This window comes from Schistocerca cancellata, chromosome 8 (assembly GCF_023864275.1).
Source record: "Schistocerca cancellata isolate TAMUIC-IGC-003103 chromosome 8, iqSchCanc2.1, whole genome shotgun sequence".
Lineage (NCBI taxonomy): Eukaryota > Metazoa > Arthropoda > Insecta > Orthoptera > Acrididae > Schistocerca > Schistocerca cancellata.
The window spans coordinates 80,651,440-80,667,274 of record NC_064633.1 but is presented as its reverse complement, the minus strand read 5'-3'; the positions used below and the strand labels follow the sequence as shown (position 1 = coordinate 80,667,274).

Here is a 15,835-nt window from a genome sequence, read left to right as displayed (position 1 = left end):
TTTGAGATGGAGAACTGCGTCAAAGATGGGAAATTCATTCTGCCAAGTGTACAAATGGCGAAAACGAGGTGTGAGTGGGGAAGTATATTGCGCCAGTGACCGTGTGGCCTAATGGATAAGGCGTCGGACTTCGGATCCGAAGATTGCAGGTTCGAATCCTGTCACGGTCGAGTTTTTCCTGTTCTGCAAAAGATGCATGCTGTTTTACTGTGTTGTTTGAGTACTCTAAAACTAGTTGGAAGTTGCTGCTGTCCGCTTCCTGGCTGCAAAACCGGCGTCTACCAGAAGCACAAGCAAGACAAGGGTGATCTGTAGCGAAGTTTTCGGCACAGTGCCGTTCAGGAGAGTTTTTGTTGGAACTACTGCATCTGATTCAGGAGCCAAGGGCTACGCCACAGGCGTCTGCGCACAGTCGAGCATGTGTGTTGAATAATGGTGCTGATAGCCACGTATCATTTCATGCAGATTTGATGCCTTTCGGAGACAATTTTTCATTGAATAGGATTGTAGCTGATTTGTGGCAGCAGGAAATAAGCTGTAGTCAAAAGAATCTTCAATAGATGGTCGCAGGTCACATCAGTATTGTATGGCTCGTAACGCGTTGCGTGCAGCCCGGCTAGCTCAGTCGGTAGAGCATGAGACTCTTAATCTCAGGGTCGTGGGTTCGAGCCCCACGCTGGGCGGCGCAAAATTTTGTGTCTACGCGGATCCAACATGCGCCCCTCTCGTGAGCCTTGCGTAATGAACGTAACGGGTTACGACGATGCCTAGCTTCGTATGAATATCAGAGGAACGGTATTTGAAGCTGAAAGTGACTCTGAAATGAAATAAATGTGTTGTTTTGCAATTTTAGTTGTACATCGGTATAGTGTGAGATGTGTAGGAAAGCAGCAGCTGTGCTAACTAAATGCAAATAATGGTCGCTCATGCGGTGCGTTTCGAGCTGAAGGGCTCCGATTCACTAGTTTGTAAGAACAAAGTATCCTAAAAGTCCGCTAGGAGGCGCCTCCTTAGCTCAGTGGCAGAGCGCTGGTCTAGTAAACCAGAGGTCGTCAGTTCGATCCTCACAGGCGGCAAATGAATTTTGTAACAGCCCCTCCCACCGTGGCCCTTTCGAAAAAAGCGGTCAAGGATAAAAAAAATTATGAATGGGTGCGGTATTTAAGAAATGCTCTCGCAAATGAATAGTGTGAATGGTGCTATTAAAGTGGGCACCAGAAACTGCTGCTTTAGGCAGTCTCCGGAGAATGCCGACGTGAAATACTTAGTTCTTGTGATGTATTTTCTACCCCTGATAAAGACCCTCGCGATTGTCGTCGTCGTCGTCGGCGCCACCGCCGCTTTGGTAATAGCGACAATTCGCCATTGTATCACATAGGGTGAGGTACCTTCTGCAAGCGACTGAGATGGCACTAAACGATTGAAGCTGATTTGCCACCTCTTGTTTGATCAGCGTCATAAGGGCTTGAATGTAACTTGCGATGGGACACAGCAAGAAGTAGCGTCGTACTTTTAGTACTGAAATTTGAGATGGAGAACTGCGTCAAAGATGGGAAATTCATTCTGCCAAGTGTACAAATGGCGAAAACGAGGTGTGAGTGGGGAAGTATATTGCGCCAGTGACCGTGTGGCCTAATGGATAAGGCGTCGGACTTCGGATCCGAAGATTGCAGGTTCGAATCCTGTCACGGTCGAGTTTTTCCTGTTCTGCAAAAGATGCATGCTGTTTTACTGTGTTGTTTGAGTACTCTAAAACTAGTTGGAAGTTGCTGCTGTCCGCTTCCTGGCTGCAAAACCGGCGTCTACCAGAAGCACAAGCAAGACAAGGGTGATCTGTAGCGAAGTTTTCGGCACAGTGCCGTTCAGGAGAGTTTTTGTTGGAACTACTGCATCTGATTCAGGAGCCAAGGGCTACGCCACAGGCGTCTGCGCACAGTCGAGCATGTGTGTTGAATAATGGTGCTGATAGCCACGTATCATTTCATGCAGATTTGATGCCTTTCGGAGACAATTTTTCATTGAATAGGATTGTAGCTGATTTGTGGCAGCAGGAAATAAGCTGTAGTCAAAAGAATCTTCAATAGATGGTCGCAGGTCACATCAGTATTGTATGGCTCGTAACGCGTTGCGTGCAGCCCGGCTAGCTCAGTCGGTAGAGCATGAGACTCTTAATCTCAGGGTCGTGGGTTCGAGCCCCACGCTGGGCGGCGCAAAATTTTGTGTCTACGCGGATCCAACATGCGCCCCTCTCGTGAGCCTTGCGTAATGAACGTAACGGGTTACGACGATGCCTAGCTTCGTATGAATATCAGAGGAACGGTATTTGAAGCTGAAAGTGACTCTGAAATGAAATAAATGTGTTGTTTTGCAATTTTAGTTGTACATCGATATAGTGTGAGATGTGTAGGAAAGCAGCAGCTGTGCTAACTAAATGCAAATAATGGTCGCTCATGCGGTGCGTTTCGAGCTGAAGGGCTCCGATTCACTAGTTTGTAAGAACAAAGTATCCTAAAAGTCCGCTAGGAGGCGCCTCCTTAGCTCAGTGGCAGAGCGCTGGTCTAGTAAACCAGAGGTCGTGAGTTCGATCCTCACAGGCGGCAAATGAATTTTGTAACAGCCCCTCCCACCGTGGCCCTTTCGAAAAAAGCGGTCAAGGATAAAAAAAATTATGAATGGGTGCGGTATTTAAGAAATGCTCTCGCAAATGAATAGTGTGAATGGTGCTATTAAAGTGGGCACCAGAAACTGCTGCTTTAGGCAGTCTCCGGAGAATGCCGACGTGAAATACTTAGTTCTTGTGATGTATTTTCTACCCCTGATAAAGACCCTCGCGATTGTCGTCGTCGTCGTCGTCGTCGGCGCCGCCGCCGCTTTGGTAATAGCGACAATTCGCCATTGTATCACATAGGGTGAGGTACCTTCTGCAAGCGACTGAGATGGCACTAAACGATTGAAGCTGATTTGCCACCTCTTGTTTGATCAGCGTCATAAGGGCTTGAATGTAACTTGCGATGGGACACAGCAAGAAGTAGCGTCGTACTTTTAGTACTGAAATTTGAGATGGAGAACTGCGTCAAAGATGGGAAATTCAGTCTGCCAAGTGTACAAATGGCGAAAACGTGGTGTGAGTGGGGAAGTATATTGCGCCAGTGACCGTGTGGCCTAATGGATAAGGCGTCGGACTTCGGATCCGAAGATTGCAGGTTCGAATCCTGTCACGGTCGAGTTTTTCCTGTTCTGCAAAAGATGCATGCTGTTTTACTGTGTTGTTTGAGTACTCTAAAACTAGTTGGAAGTTGCTGCTGTCCGCTTCCTGGCTGCAAAACCGGCGTCTACCAGAAGCACAAGCAAGACAAGGGTGATCTGTAGCGAAGTTTTCGGCACAGTGCCGTTCAGGAGAGTTTTTGTTGGAACTACTGCATCTGATTCAGGAGCCAAGGGCTACGCCACAGGCGTCTGCGCACAGTCGAGCATGTGTGTTGAATAATGGTGCTGATAGCCACGTATCATTTCATGCAGATTTGATGCCTTTCGGAGACAATTTTTCATTGAATAGGATTGTAGCTGATTTGTGGCAGCAGGAAATAAGCTGTAGTCAAAAGAATCTTCAATAGATGGTCGCAGGTCACATCAGTATTGTATGGCTCGTAACGCGTTGCGTGCAGCCCGGCTAGCTCTGTCGGTAGAGCATGAGGCTCTTAATGTCAGGGTCGTGGGTTCGAGCCCCACGCTGGGCGGCGCAAAATTTTGTGTCTACGCGGATCCAACATGCGCCCCTCTCGTGAGCCTTGCGTAATGAACGTAACGGGTTACGACGATGCCTAGCTTCGTATGAATATCAGAGGAACGGTATTTGAAGCTGAAAGTGACTCTGAAATGAAATAAATGTGTTGTTTTGCAATTTTAGTTGTACATCGATATAGTGTGAGATGTGTAGGAAAGCAGCAGCTGTGCTAACTAAATGCAAATAATGGTCGCTCATGCGGTGCGTTTCGAGCTGAAGGGCTCCGATTCACTAGTTTGTAAGAACAAAGTATCCTAAAAGTCCGCTAGGAGGCGCCTCCTTAGCTCAGTGGCAGAGCGGTGGTCTAGTAAACCAGAGGTCGTGAGTTCGATACTCACAGGCGGCAAATGAATTTTGTAACAGCCCCTCCCACCGTGGCCCTTTCGAAAAAAGCGGTCAAGGATAAAAAAAATTATGAATGGGTGCGGTATTTAAGAAATGCTCTCGCAAATGAATAGTGTGAATGGTGCTATTAAAGTGGGCACCAGAAACTGCTGCTTTAGGCAGTCTCCGGAGAATGCCGACGTGAAATACTTAGTTCTTGTGATGTATTTTCTACCCCTGATAAAGACCCTCGCGATTGTCGTCGTCGTCGTCGTCGGCGCCGCCGCCGCTTTGGTAATAGCGACAATTCGCCATTGTATCACATAGGGTGAGGTACCTTCTGCAAGCGACTGAGATGGCACTAAACGATTGAAGCTGATTTGCCACCTCTTGTTTGATCAGCGTCATAAGGGCTTGAATGTAACTTGCGATGGGACACAGCAAGAAGTAGCGTCGTACTTTCAGTACTGAAATTTGAGATGGAGAACTGCGTCAAAGATGGGAAATTCATTCTGCCAAGTGTACAAATGGCGAAAACGAGGTGTGAGTGGGGAAGTATATTGCGCCAGTGACCGTGTGGCCTAATGGATAAGGCGTCGGACTTCGGATCCGAAGATTGCAGGTTCGAATCCTGTCACGGTCGAGTTTTTCCTGTTCTGCAAAAGATGCATGCTGTTTTACTGTGTTGTTTGAGTACTCTAAAACTAGTTGGAAGTTGCTGCTGTCCGCTTCCTGGCTGCAAAACCGGCGTCTACCAGAAGCACGAGCAAGACAAGGGTGATCTGTAGCGAAGTTTTCGGCACAGTGCCGTTCAGGAGAGTTTTTGTTGGAACTACTGCATCTGATTCAGGAGCCAAGGGCTACGCCACAGGCGTCTGCGCACAGTCGAGCATGTGTGTTGAATAATGGTGCTGATAGCCACGTATCATTTCATGCAGATTTGATGCCTTTCGGAGACAATTTTTCATTGAATAGGATTGTAGCTGATTTGTGGCAGCAGGAAATAAGCTGTAGTCAAAAGAATCTTCAATAGATGGTCGCAGGTCACATCAGTATTGTATGGCTCGTAACGCGTTGCGTGCAGCCCGGCTAGCTAAGTCGGTAGAGCATGAGACTCTTAATCTCAGGGTCGTGGGTTCGAGCCCCACGCTGGGCGGCGCAAAATTTTGTGTCTACGCGGATCCAACATGCGCCCCTCTCGTGAGCCTTGCGTAATGAACGTAACGGGTTACGACGATGCCTAGCTTCGTATGAATATCAGAGGAACGGTATTTGAAGCTGAAAGTGACTCTGAAATGAAATAAATGTGTTGTTTTGCAATTTTAGTTGTACATCGGTATAGTGTGAGATGTGTAGGAAAGCAGCAGCTGTGCTAACTAAATGCAAATAATGGTCGCTCATGCGGTGCGTTTCGAGCTGAAGGGCTCCGATTCACTAGTTTGTAAGAACAAAGTATCCTAAAAGTCCGCTAGGAGGCGCCTCCTTAGCTCAGTGGCAGAGCGCTGGTCTAGTAAACCAGAGGTCGTCAGTTCGATCCTCACAGGCGGCAAATGAATTTTGTAACAGCCCCTCCCACCGTGGCCCTTTCGAAAAAAGCGGTCAAGGATAAAAAAAATTATGAATGGGTGCGGTATTTAAGAAATGCTCTCGCAAATGAATAGTGTGAATGGTGCTATTAAAGTGGGCACCAGAAACTGCTGCTTTAGGCAGTCTCCGGAGAATGCCGACGTGAAATACTTAGTTCTTGTGATGTATTTTCTACCCCTGATAAAGACCCTCGCGATTGTCGTCGTCGTCGTCGGCGCCACCGCCGCTTTGGTAATAGCGACAATTCGCCATTGTATCACATAGGGTGAGGTACCTTCTGCAAGCGACTGAGATGGCACTAAACGATTGAAGCTGATTTGCCACCTCTTGTTTGATCAGCGTCATAAGGGCTTGAATGTAACTTGCGATGGGACACAGCAAGAAGTAGCGTCGTACTTTTAGTACTGAAATTTGAGATGGAGAACTGCGTCAAAGATGGGAAATTCATTCTGCCAAGTGTACAAATGGCGAAAACGAGGTGTGAGTGGGGAAGTATATTGCGCCAGTGACCGTGTGGCCTAATGGATAAGGCGTCGGACTTCGGATCCGAAGATTGCAGGTTCGAATCCTGTCACGGTCGAGTTTTTCCTGTTCTGCAAAAGATGCATGCTGTTTTACTGTGTTGTTTGAGTACTCTAAAACTAGTTGGAAGTTGCTGCTGTCCGCTTCCTGGCTGCAAAACCGGCGTCTACCAGAAGCACGAGCAAGACAAGGGTGATCTGTAGCGAAGTTTTCGGCACAGTGCCGTTCAGGAGAGTTTTTGTTGGAACTACTGCATCTGATTCAGGAGCCAAGGGCTACGCCACAGGCGTCTGCGCACAGTCGAGCATGTGTGTTGAATAATGGTGCTGATAGCCACGTATCATTTCATGCAGATTTGATGCCTTTCGGAGACAATTTTTCATTGAATAGGATTGTAGCTGATTTGTGGCAGCAGGAAATAAGCTGTAGTCAAAAGAATCTTCAATAGATGGTCGCAGGTCACATCAGTATTGTATGGCTCGTAACGCGTTGCGTGCAGCCCGGCTAGCTCAGTCGGTAGAGCATGAGACTCTTAATCTCAGGGTCGTGGGTTCGAGCCCCACGCTGGGCGGCGCAAAATTTTGTGTCTACGCGGATCCAACATGCGCCCCTCTCGTGAGCCTTGCGTAATGAACGTAACGGGTTACGACGATGCCTAGCTTCGTATGAATATCAGAGGAACGGTATTTGAAGCTGAAAGTGACTCTGAAATGAAATAAATGTGTTGTTTTGCAATTTTAGTTGTACATCGATATAGTGTGAGATGTGTAGGAAAGCAGCAGCTGTGCTAACTAAATGCAAATAATGGTCGCTCATGCGGTGCGTTTCGAGCTGAAGGGCTCCGATTCACTAGTTTGTAAGAACAAAGTATCCTAAAAGTCCGCTAGGAGGCGCCTCCTTAGCTCAGTGGCAGAGCGCTGGTCTAGTAAACCAGAGGTCGTGAGTTCGATCCTCACAGGCGGCAAATGAATTTTGTAACAGCCCCTCCCACCGTGGCCCTTTCGAAAAAAGCGGTCAAGGATAAAAAAAATTATGAATGGGTGCGGTATTTAAGAAATGCTCTCGCAAATGAATAGTGTGAATGGTGCTATTAAAGTGGGCACCAGAAACTGCTGCTTTAGGCAGTCTCCGGAGAATGCCGACGTGAAATACTTAGTTCTTGTGATGTATTTTCTACCCCTGATAAAGACCCTCGCGATTGTCGTCGTCGTCGTCGTCGTCGGCGCCGCCGCCGCTTTGGTAATAGCGACAATTCGCCATTGTATCACATAGGGTGAGGTACCTTCTGCAAGCGACTGAGATGGCACTAAACGATTGAAGCTGATTTGCCACCTCTTGTTTGATCAGCGTCATAAGGGCTTGAATGTAACTTGCGATGGGACACAGCAAGAAGTAGCGTCGTACTTTTAGTACTGAAATTTGAGATGGAGAACTGCGTCAAAGATGGGAAATTCAGTCTGCCAAGTGTACAAATGGCGAAAACGTGGTGTGAGTGGGGAAGTATATTGCGCCAGTGACCGTGTGGCCTAATGGATAAGGCGTCGGACTTCGGATCCGAAGATTGCAGGTTCGAATCCTGTCACGGTCGAGTTTTTCCTGTTCTGCAAAAGATGCATGCTGTTTTACTGTGTTGTTTGAGTACTCTAAAACTAGTTGGAAGTTGCTGCTGTCCGCTTCCTGGCTGCAAAACCGGCGTCTACCAGAAGCACAAGCAAGACAAGGGTGATCTGTAGCGAAGTTTTCGGCACAGTGCCGTTCAGGAGAGTTTTTGTTGGAACTACTGCATCTGATTCAGGAGCCAAGGGCTACGCCACAGGCGTCTGCGCACAGTCGAGCATGTGTGTTGAATAATGGTGCTGATAGCCACGTATCATTTCATGCAGATTTGATGCCTTTCGGAGACAATTTTTCATTGAATAGGATTGTAGCTGATTTGTGGCAGCAGGAAATAAGCTGTAGTCAAAAGAATCTTCAATAGATGGTCGCAGGTCACATCAGTATTGTATGGCTCGTAACGCGTTGCGTGCAGCCCGGCTAGCTCTGTCGGTAGAGCATGAGGCTCTTAATGTCAGGGTCGTGGGTTCGAGCCCCACGCTGGGCGGCGCAAAATTTTGTGTCTACGCGGATCCAACATGCGCCCCTCTCGTGAGCCTTGCGTAATGAACGTAACGGGTTACGACGATGCCTAGCTTCGTATGAATATCAGAGGAACGGTATTTGAAGCTGAAAGTGACTCTGAAATGAAATAAATGTGTTGTTTTGCAATTTTAGTTGTACATCGATATAGTGTGAGATGTGTAGGAAAGCAGCAGCTGTGCTAACTAAATGCAAATAATGGTCGCTCATGCGGTGCGTTTCGAGCTGAAGGGCTCCGATTCACTAGTTTGTAAGAACAAAGTATCCTAAAAGTCCGCTAGGAGGCGCCTCCTTAGCTCAGTGGCAGAGCGGTGGTCTAGTAAACCAGAGGTCGTGAGTTCGATACTCACAGGCGGCAAATGAATTTTGTAACAGCCCCTCCCACCGTGGCCCTTTCGAAAAAAGCGGTCAAGGATAAAAAAAATTATGAATGGGTGCGGTATTTAAGAAATGCTCTCGCAAATGAATAGTGTGAATGGTGCTATTAAAGTGGGCACCAGAAACTGCTGCTTTAGGCAGTCTCCGGAGAATGCCGACGTGAAATACTTAGTTCTTGTGATGTATTTTCTACCCCTGATAAAGACCCTCGCGATTGTCGTCGTCGTCGTCGGCGCCACCGCCGCTTTGGTAATAGCGACAATTCGCCATTGTATCACATAGGGTGAGGTACCTTCTGCAAGCGACTGAGATGGCACTAAACGATTGAAGCTGATTTGCCACCTCTTGTTTGATCAGCGTCATAAGGGCTTGAATGTAACTTGCGATGGGACACAGCAAGAAGTAGCGTCGTACTTTTAGTACTGAAATTTGAGATGGAGAACTGCGTCAAAGATGGGAAATTCATTCTGCCAAGTGTACAAATGGCGAAAACGAGGTGTGAGTGGGGAAGTATATTGCGCCAGTGACCGTGTGGCCTAATGGATAAGGCGTCGGACTTCGGATCCGAAGATTGCAGGTTCGAATCCTGTCACGGTCGAGTTTTTCCTGTTCTGCAAAAGATGCATGCTGTTTTACTGTGTTGTTTGAGTACTCTAAAACTAGTTGGAAGTTGCTGCTGTCCGCTTCCTGGCTGCAAAACCGGCGTCTACCAGAAGCACAAGCAAGACAAGGGTGATCTGTAGCGAAGTTTTCGGCACAGTGCCGTTCAGGAGAGTTTTTGTTGGAACTACTGCATCTGATTCAGGAGCCAAGGGCTACGCCACAGGCGTCTGCGCACAGTCGAGCATGTGTGTTGAATAATGGTGCTGATAGCCACGTATCATTTCATGCAGATTTGATGCCTTTCGGAGACAATTTTTCATTGAATAGGATTGTAGCTGATTTGTGGCAGCAGGAAATAAGCTGTAGTCAAAAGAATCTTCAATAGATGGTCGCAGGTCACATCAGTATTGTATGGCTCGTAACGCGTTGCGTGCAGCCCGGCTAGCTCAGTCGGTAGAGCATGAGACTCTTAATCTCAGGGTCGTGGGTTCGAGCCCCACGCTGGGCGGCGCAAAATTTTGTGTCTACGCGGATCCAACATGCGCCCCTCTCGTGAGCCTTGCGTAATGAACGTAACGGGTTACGACGATGCCTAGCTTCGTATGAATATCAGAGGAACGGTATTTGAAGCTGAAAGTGACTCTGAAATGAAATAAATGTGTTGTTTTGCAATTTTAGTTGTACATCGATATAGTGTGAGATGTGTAGGAAAGCAGCAGCTGTGCTAACTAAATGCAAATAATGGTCGCTCATGCGGTGCGTTTCGAGCTGAAGGGCTCCGATTCACTAGTTTGTAAGAACAAAGTATCCTAAAAGTCCGCTAGGAGGCGCCTCCTTAGCTCAGTGGCAGAGCGCTGGTCTAGTAAACCAGAGGTCGTGAGTTCGATCCTCACAGGCGGCAAATGAATTTTGTAACAGCCCCTCCCACCGTGGCCCTTTCGAAAAAAGCGGTCAAGGATAAAAAAAATTATGAATGGGTGCGGTATTTAAGAAATGCTCTCGCAAATGAATAGTGTGAATGGTGCTATTAAAGTGGGCACCAGAAACTGCTGCTTTAGGCAGTCTCCGGAGAATGCCGACGTGAAATACTTAGTTCTTGTGATGTATTTTCTACCCCTGATAAAGACCCTCGCGATTGTCGTCGTCGTCGTCGTCGTCGGCGCCGCCGCCGCTTTGGTAATAGCGACAATTCGCCATTGTATCACATAGGGTGAGGTACCTTCTGCAAGCGACTGAGATGGCACTAAACGATTGAAGCTGATTTGCCACCTCTTGTTTGATCAGCGTCATAAGGGCTTGAATGTAACTTGCGATGGGACACAGCAAGAAGTAGCGTCGTACTTTTAGTACTGAAATTTGAGATGGAGAACTGCGTCAAAGATGGGAAATTCAGTCTGCCAAGTGTACAAATGGCGAAAACGTGGTGTGAGTGGGGAAGTATATTGCGCCAGTGACCGTGTGGCCTAATGGATAAGGCGTCGGACTTCGGATCCGAAGATTGCAGGTTCGAATCCTGTCACGGTCGAGTTTTTCCTGTTCTGCAAAAGATGCATGCTGTTTTACTGTGTTGTTTGAGTACTCTAAAACTAGTTGGAAGTTGCTGCTGTCCGCTTCCTGGCTGCAAAACCGGCGTCTACCAGAAGCACAAGCAAGACAAGGGTGATCTGTAGCGAAGTTTTCGGCACAGTGCCGTTCAGGAGAGTTTTTGTTGGAACTACTGCATCTGATTCAGGAGCCAAGGGCTACGCCACAGGCGTCTGCGCACAGTCGAGCATGTGTGTTGAATAATGGTGCTGATAGCCACGTATCATTTCATGCAGATTTGATGCCTTTCGGAGACAATTTTTCATTGAATAGGATTGTAGCTGATTTGTGGCAGCAGGAAATAAGCTGTAGTCAAAAGAATCTTCAATAGATGGTCGCAGGTCACATCAGTATTGTATGGCTCGTAACGCGTTGCGTGCAGCCCGGCTAGCTCTGTCGGTAGAGCATGAGGCTCTTAATGTCAGGGTCGTGGGTTCGAGCCCCACGCTGGGCGGCGCAAAATTTTGTGTCTACGCGGATCCAACATGCGCCCCTCTCGTGAGCCTTGCGTAATGAACGTAACGGGTTACGACGATGCCTAGCTTCGTATGAATATCAGAGGAACGGTATTTGAAGCTGAAAGTGACTCTGAAATGAAATAAATGTGTTGTTTTGCAATTTTAGTTGTACATCGATATAGTGTGAGATGTGTAGGAAAGCAGCAGCTGTGCTAACTAAATGCAAATAATGGTCGCTCATGCGGTGCGTTTCGAGCTGAAGGGCTCCGATTCACTAGTTTGTAAGAACAAAGTATCCTAAAAGTCCGCTAGGAGGCGCCTCCTTAGCTCAGTGGCAGAGCGGTGGTCTAGTAAACCAGAGGTCGTGAGTTCGATACTCACAGGCGGCAAATGAATTTTGTAACAGCCCCTCCCACCGTGGCCCTTTCGAAAAAAGCGGTCAAGGATAAAAAAAATTATGAATGGGTGCGGTATTTAAGAAATGCTCTCGCAAATGAATAGTGTGAATGGTGCTATTAAAGTGGGCACCAGAAACTGCTGCTTTAGGCAGTCTCCGGAGAATGCCGACGTGAAATACTTAGTTCTTGTGATGTATTTTCTACCCCTGATAAAGACCCTCGCGATTGTCGTCGTCGTCGTCGTCGTCGTCGGCGCCGCCGCCGCTTTGGTAATAGCGACAATTCGCCATTGTATCACATAGGGTGAGGTACCTTCTGCAAGCGACTGAGATGGCACTAAACGATTGAAGCTGATTTGCCACCTCTTGTTTGATCAGCGTCATAAGGGCTTGAATGTAACTTGCGATGGGACACAGCAAGAAGTAGCGTCGTACTTTTAGTACTGAAATTTGAGATGGAGAACTGCGTCAAAGATGGGAAATTCATTCTGCCAAGTGTACAAATGGCGAAAACGTGGTGTGAGTGGGGAAGTATATTGCGCCAGTGACCGTGTGGCCTAATGGATAAGGCGTCGGACTTCGGATCCGAAGATTGCAGGTTCGAATCCTGTCACGGTCGAGTTTTTCCTGTTCTGCAAAAGATGCATGCTGTTTTACTGTGTTGTTTGAGTACTCTAAAACTAGTTGGAAGTTGCTGCTGTCCGCTTCCTGGCTGCAAAACCGGCGTCTACCAGAAGCACGAGCAAGACAAGGGTGATCTGTAGCGAAGTTTTCGGCACAGTGCCGTTCAGGAGAGTTTTTGTTGGAACTACTGCATCTGATTCAGGAGCCAAGGGCTACGCCACAGGCGTCTGCGCACAGTCGAGCATGTGTGTTGAATAATGGTGCTGATAGCCACGTATCATTTCATGCAGATTTGATGCCTTTCGGAGACAATTTTTCATTGAATAGGATTGTAGCTGATTTGTGGCAGCAGGAAATAAGCTGTAGTCAAAAGAATCTTCAATAGATGGTCGCAGGTCACATCAGTATTGTATGGCTCGTAACGCGTTGCGTGCAGCCCGGGTAGCTCAGTCGGTAGAGCATGAGACTCTTAATCTCAGGGTCGTGGGTTCGAGCCCCACGCTGGGCGGCGCAAAATTTTGTGTCTACGCGGATCCAACATGCGCCCCTCTCGTGAGCCTTGCGTAATGAACGTAACGGGTTACGACGATGCCTAGCTTCGTATGAATATCAGAGGAACGGTATTTGAAGCTGAAAGTGACTCTGAAATGAAATAAATGTGTTGTTTTGCAATTTTAGTTGTACATCGATATAGTGTGAGATGTGCAGGAAAGCAGCAGCTGTGCTAACTAAATGCAAATAATGGTCGCTCATGCGGTGCGTTTCGAGCTGAAGGGCTCCGATTCACTAGTTTGTAAGAACAAAGTATCCTAAAAGTCCGCTAGGAGGCGCCTCCTTAGCTCAGTGGCAGTTCCGCTTCAGACGCCGTGCAGTGTGGACGTGCTTAGTCTTCCGCTCCGCCGTAGCGTTACGTCTAGTGGAATATCGTTTGTTTACGTGTTGTGTGGTAACTTCTGTGAGTGTTTCTACGTTTTGTTTCGTCCTTGGTGTTTCTTGTAGTGCTTCTTTAAGTGTGTTCTGTGTAGCGGTTTCGACCGCATCGTTTAACCATGTCGTCTCAGGTAATTCCTCGCCAGGCTACAGTCAGTTTTGCATTTGACAAGTCAACCCGCCATGTGCAACCTAGTTCCCTTGAGGTCCATGATTGGTTAGTAGACACATTTGGTATTAATTCGGATCAGGTGCACACTGCTTATTTTGATACCGAGCTGTATGTCTTCTTTGTTAAGTTTATGGACCCCCTTCAAGTTGATAGAATTCTTTCCAAATTTGGTCATCAGGTTCTCTTTCGGCATCGGGATGCTTCTGTAAGTACCGTACTGCTTTCCAATGCTTCTATCACGTATACCAGTGTTCGTGTATACAACCTTCCGCCGGAGGTGGACAATGTTTATCTTAAGGAGGGTTTACTCAAGTATGGTGATGTTAAAAGTATTCGTCTTGAACGCTGGTCAAGCCAACATCGCCTGCAATGTTACAGTGGTATTCGCTCGGTCGAAATGCACGTAAAGCAGAATATTCCGTCTCACTTGCAGATCGGTGGATATCGTGTCCACGTTACATATAGTGGTCAGGTTGGTACCTGTTTTTTGTGCAATGAGAGTGGTCACGTGCGTACCAACTGTCCGCGAAGAGTTTTTGTTTTAAAAAATTCTCTCGAACAGCGTCGCAAGTTAACGGTCGCTGACCTCGTTGCAGGTGGTTCTGCTCTTGGTGTAGACCAGTCCAATGGTAGTAGCACCCCGCCACCGGTTTTGCATACCCCTGACAAAGAATTTCCTCCTTTGCGGGCTAAATCTGATGTTGTTCCGTCTGCTCCTCCTGTGGGTGTCCCGCTTTTGAATCATAAACGGCGTCGCGCACAAGATGGGAATAGTACAGATGAGGATCTCCCTGAGATGCTCCTGTCCGAGCGACCAGCGCCCTCCGCGCCGCAGAGTAATGTCGATGCTCCTTGCCCTCCTGAGGTAGCGGTTCGGGTGGCGGCTGCTGCCGCCCCCCCGGCCTCCGATGCGGCTTCTCTCGCGTCGGATCGTCGGTCGGGCGAGTTGGCGCCGTCTTCCGAACCGACTTCGTTGTCACAACAAGTGGAGCCGCACCAACTTCCTGCTTCGCTGCCCCACACCTCTGCCGGCGGAGCTGCTCCGCTTCCTTCCACCTTTCCGCCTTCGGACCTTCCTGCTCAAGTTTCGCACCCGTGTAGTCCATGTTTGCCGGATGCTAGTGTAGGTGTCGACCAGTCCGTTTCGTCGGATGTTTCCCCCGCGACCCCGGATCCCGAATGTGGACCGGCGCGGGTGGTGTCGGATACAGAACTTGACCCTCCTACGTCACCGGCGGCTGAAGCCTCCTTGCCCGTCAGCCGTCGCAAGTTACGCGTTCAGCCGAACGTCAATGCTGTTCGTAAAAAACCGAAGCGTAAGGGATCCGCGGAACGGGGTAGCAGTCCCCCTCTCTCGGATTCCTCCGTCTCCCCTGCTATGGACTGTGAAGTTGGTGCGTCGGTATAGGTGATTTCTTCTCTCGCTTTTCTCTCCATGGTTCAAGCATACACCTTTCTTACCTTAAATGTTAACCGCATTGAGTCCGACGTTCGCATTGCCTCTTTGCGGCAGTTTATTTACGACTCCTGTGCGGACGTCGTGTTTTTGCAGGAAGTGTTGTTTTCTGATTTCTCTCTACCTGGTTTTCAAACTGTTTTTAATGTCGCACCGGAATATTCAACAGGAACTGCTCTTTTCTTTCGAGAAGGCATTCCTATTACTGACGTTGAATTCCTTGACTCTGGCCGTGGGATTGGTTGTCGTCTTTTTGATCTCAGCCTAGTTGTTTTGTATGCCCCCTCTGGTTCGGGTCACACTGTGGCTCGATCGCGTTTTTATAAGGAAGAGATTATTTATCTTTTGCGCAAGAGCCCTCGCAGCCTCCTGTTAGGAGGCGATTTTAATTGTGTTTTACGCCCTGAAGATCAGTCCCCAAATTTTAATTATTGCCGAGATTTACATGACTTGGTTCGTACGATGCACCTGCGGGATGTTTGGGAACACAAATATCCCACCCTGGTGAAGTTTACGTTTTTTACCGCATCCTCATGCAGTAGACTCGACAGATTCTATTTATCTGATTTTTTATGTGATAAAATTCTTACTGTCGATGTTATTCCTACTAGTTTTTCTGACCATTGTGCTTTTACTGCAACTGTCAATTTTAATCGCCAACCTGCAAAACTTTATCGTTCCCAGTGGATGTTAAATGTTTCCCACCTTGCCGACAGTGATATGGATGATGTTATGCGTGGCGTGTGGGAGCGCTGTCTTCGCTCTGTCCCGCGTTACCCCTCCTTGCTGGTTTGGTGGACTGCGTTTGCCAAGCCCAAGATTCGTCAGACTTTGATTTTTTACTGTGCTGCAAGGGCGCGTGAGTTTAAGACCACGTACG

At 47.9% G+C, this 15,835-nt stretch overlaps 26 non-coding genes across 26 annotated transcripts; all 26 read left to right on the top strand.

The window, feature by feature from the left end:
- The first annotated feature begins 97 nt into the window (after positions 1–97).
- Positions 98–170, top strand: Trnar-ucg (transfer RNA arginine (anticodon UCG)). Its single transcript has one exon. It is a non-coding gene; the product is annotated as a tRNA-Arg (tRNA).
- A 440-nt stretch (positions 171–610) lies between these two features.
- On the top strand, positions 611–683 carry Trnak-cuu (transfer RNA lysine (anticodon CUU)). Its single transcript has one exon. It is a non-coding gene; the product is annotated as a tRNA-Lys (tRNA).
- Positions 684–1,004: 321 nt separating this feature from the next.
- Positions 1,005–1,076, top strand: Trnat-agu (transfer RNA threonine (anticodon AGU)). The gene has a single exon. It is a non-coding gene; the product is annotated as a tRNA-Thr (tRNA).
- A 545-nt stretch (positions 1,077–1,621) lies between these two features.
- Trnar-ucg (transfer RNA arginine (anticodon UCG)) lies at positions 1,622–1,694 on the top strand. Its single transcript has one exon. It is a non-coding gene; the product is annotated as a tRNA-Arg (tRNA).
- Positions 1,695–2,134: 440 nt separating this feature from the next.
- On the top strand, positions 2,135–2,207 carry Trnak-cuu (transfer RNA lysine (anticodon CUU)). The gene has a single exon. It is a non-coding gene; the product is annotated as a tRNA-Lys (tRNA).
- Positions 2,208–2,528: 321 nt separating this feature from the next.
- Trnat-agu (transfer RNA threonine (anticodon AGU)) lies at positions 2,529–2,600 on the top strand. Its single transcript has one exon. It is a non-coding gene; the product is annotated as a tRNA-Thr (tRNA).
- Positions 2,601–3,151: 551 nt separating this feature from the next.
- Trnar-ucg (transfer RNA arginine (anticodon UCG)) lies at positions 3,152–3,224 on the top strand. The gene has a single exon. It is a non-coding gene; the product is annotated as a tRNA-Arg (tRNA).
- A 440-nt stretch (positions 3,225–3,664) lies between these two features.
- Trnak-cuu (transfer RNA lysine (anticodon CUU)) lies at positions 3,665–3,737 on the top strand. The gene has a single exon. It is a non-coding gene; the product is annotated as a tRNA-Lys (tRNA).
- A 321-nt stretch (positions 3,738–4,058) lies between these two features.
- On the top strand, positions 4,059–4,130 carry Trnat-agu (transfer RNA threonine (anticodon AGU)). The gene has a single exon. It is a non-coding gene; the product is annotated as a tRNA-Thr (tRNA).
- Positions 4,131–4,678: 548 nt separating this feature from the next.
- Trnar-ucg (transfer RNA arginine (anticodon UCG)) lies at positions 4,679–4,751 on the top strand. The gene has a single exon. It is a non-coding gene; the product is annotated as a tRNA-Arg (tRNA).
- Positions 4,752–5,191: 440 nt separating this feature from the next.
- Positions 5,192–5,264, top strand: Trnak-cuu (transfer RNA lysine (anticodon CUU)). The gene has a single exon. It is a non-coding gene; the product is annotated as a tRNA-Lys (tRNA).
- A 321-nt stretch (positions 5,265–5,585) lies between these two features.
- On the top strand, positions 5,586–5,657 carry Trnat-agu (transfer RNA threonine (anticodon AGU)). Its single transcript has one exon. It is a non-coding gene; the product is annotated as a tRNA-Thr (tRNA).
- Positions 5,658–6,202: 545 nt separating this feature from the next.
- Positions 6,203–6,275, top strand: Trnar-ucg (transfer RNA arginine (anticodon UCG)). The gene has a single exon. It is a non-coding gene; the product is annotated as a tRNA-Arg (tRNA).
- Positions 6,276–6,715: 440 nt separating this feature from the next.
- Positions 6,716–6,788, top strand: Trnak-cuu (transfer RNA lysine (anticodon CUU)). The gene has a single exon. It is a non-coding gene; the product is annotated as a tRNA-Lys (tRNA).
- Positions 6,789–7,109: 321 nt separating this feature from the next.
- Trnat-agu (transfer RNA threonine (anticodon AGU)) lies at positions 7,110–7,181 on the top strand. Its single transcript has one exon. It is a non-coding gene; the product is annotated as a tRNA-Thr (tRNA).
- A 551-nt stretch (positions 7,182–7,732) lies between these two features.
- Trnar-ucg (transfer RNA arginine (anticodon UCG)) lies at positions 7,733–7,805 on the top strand. Its single transcript has one exon. It is a non-coding gene; the product is annotated as a tRNA-Arg (tRNA).
- A 440-nt stretch (positions 7,806–8,245) lies between these two features.
- On the top strand, positions 8,246–8,318 carry Trnak-cuu (transfer RNA lysine (anticodon CUU)). Its single transcript has one exon. It is a non-coding gene; the product is annotated as a tRNA-Lys (tRNA).
- Positions 8,319–8,639: 321 nt separating this feature from the next.
- Trnat-agu (transfer RNA threonine (anticodon AGU)) lies at positions 8,640–8,711 on the top strand. Its single transcript has one exon. It is a non-coding gene; the product is annotated as a tRNA-Thr (tRNA).
- A 545-nt stretch (positions 8,712–9,256) lies between these two features.
- On the top strand, positions 9,257–9,329 carry Trnar-ucg (transfer RNA arginine (anticodon UCG)). The gene has a single exon. It is a non-coding gene; the product is annotated as a tRNA-Arg (tRNA).
- Positions 9,330–9,769: 440 nt separating this feature from the next.
- On the top strand, positions 9,770–9,842 carry Trnak-cuu (transfer RNA lysine (anticodon CUU)). Its single transcript has one exon. It is a non-coding gene; the product is annotated as a tRNA-Lys (tRNA).
- Positions 9,843–10,163: 321 nt separating this feature from the next.
- Trnat-agu (transfer RNA threonine (anticodon AGU)) lies at positions 10,164–10,235 on the top strand. Its single transcript has one exon. It is a non-coding gene; the product is annotated as a tRNA-Thr (tRNA).
- A 551-nt stretch (positions 10,236–10,786) lies between these two features.
- Trnar-ucg (transfer RNA arginine (anticodon UCG)) lies at positions 10,787–10,859 on the top strand. The gene has a single exon. It is a non-coding gene; the product is annotated as a tRNA-Arg (tRNA).
- A 440-nt stretch (positions 10,860–11,299) lies between these two features.
- Positions 11,300–11,372, top strand: Trnak-cuu (transfer RNA lysine (anticodon CUU)). The gene has a single exon. It is a non-coding gene; the product is annotated as a tRNA-Lys (tRNA).
- Positions 11,373–11,693: 321 nt separating this feature from the next.
- On the top strand, positions 11,694–11,765 carry Trnat-agu (transfer RNA threonine (anticodon AGU)). Its single transcript has one exon. It is a non-coding gene; the product is annotated as a tRNA-Thr (tRNA).
- Positions 11,766–12,319: 554 nt separating this feature from the next.
- Trnar-ucg (transfer RNA arginine (anticodon UCG)) lies at positions 12,320–12,392 on the top strand. Its single transcript has one exon. It is a non-coding gene; the product is annotated as a tRNA-Arg (tRNA).
- A 440-nt stretch (positions 12,393–12,832) lies between these two features.
- Trnak-cuu (transfer RNA lysine (anticodon CUU)) lies at positions 12,833–12,905 on the top strand. The gene has a single exon. It is a non-coding gene; the product is annotated as a tRNA-Lys (tRNA).
- The last annotated feature ends 2,930 nt before the right edge of the window (positions 12,906–15,835 follow it).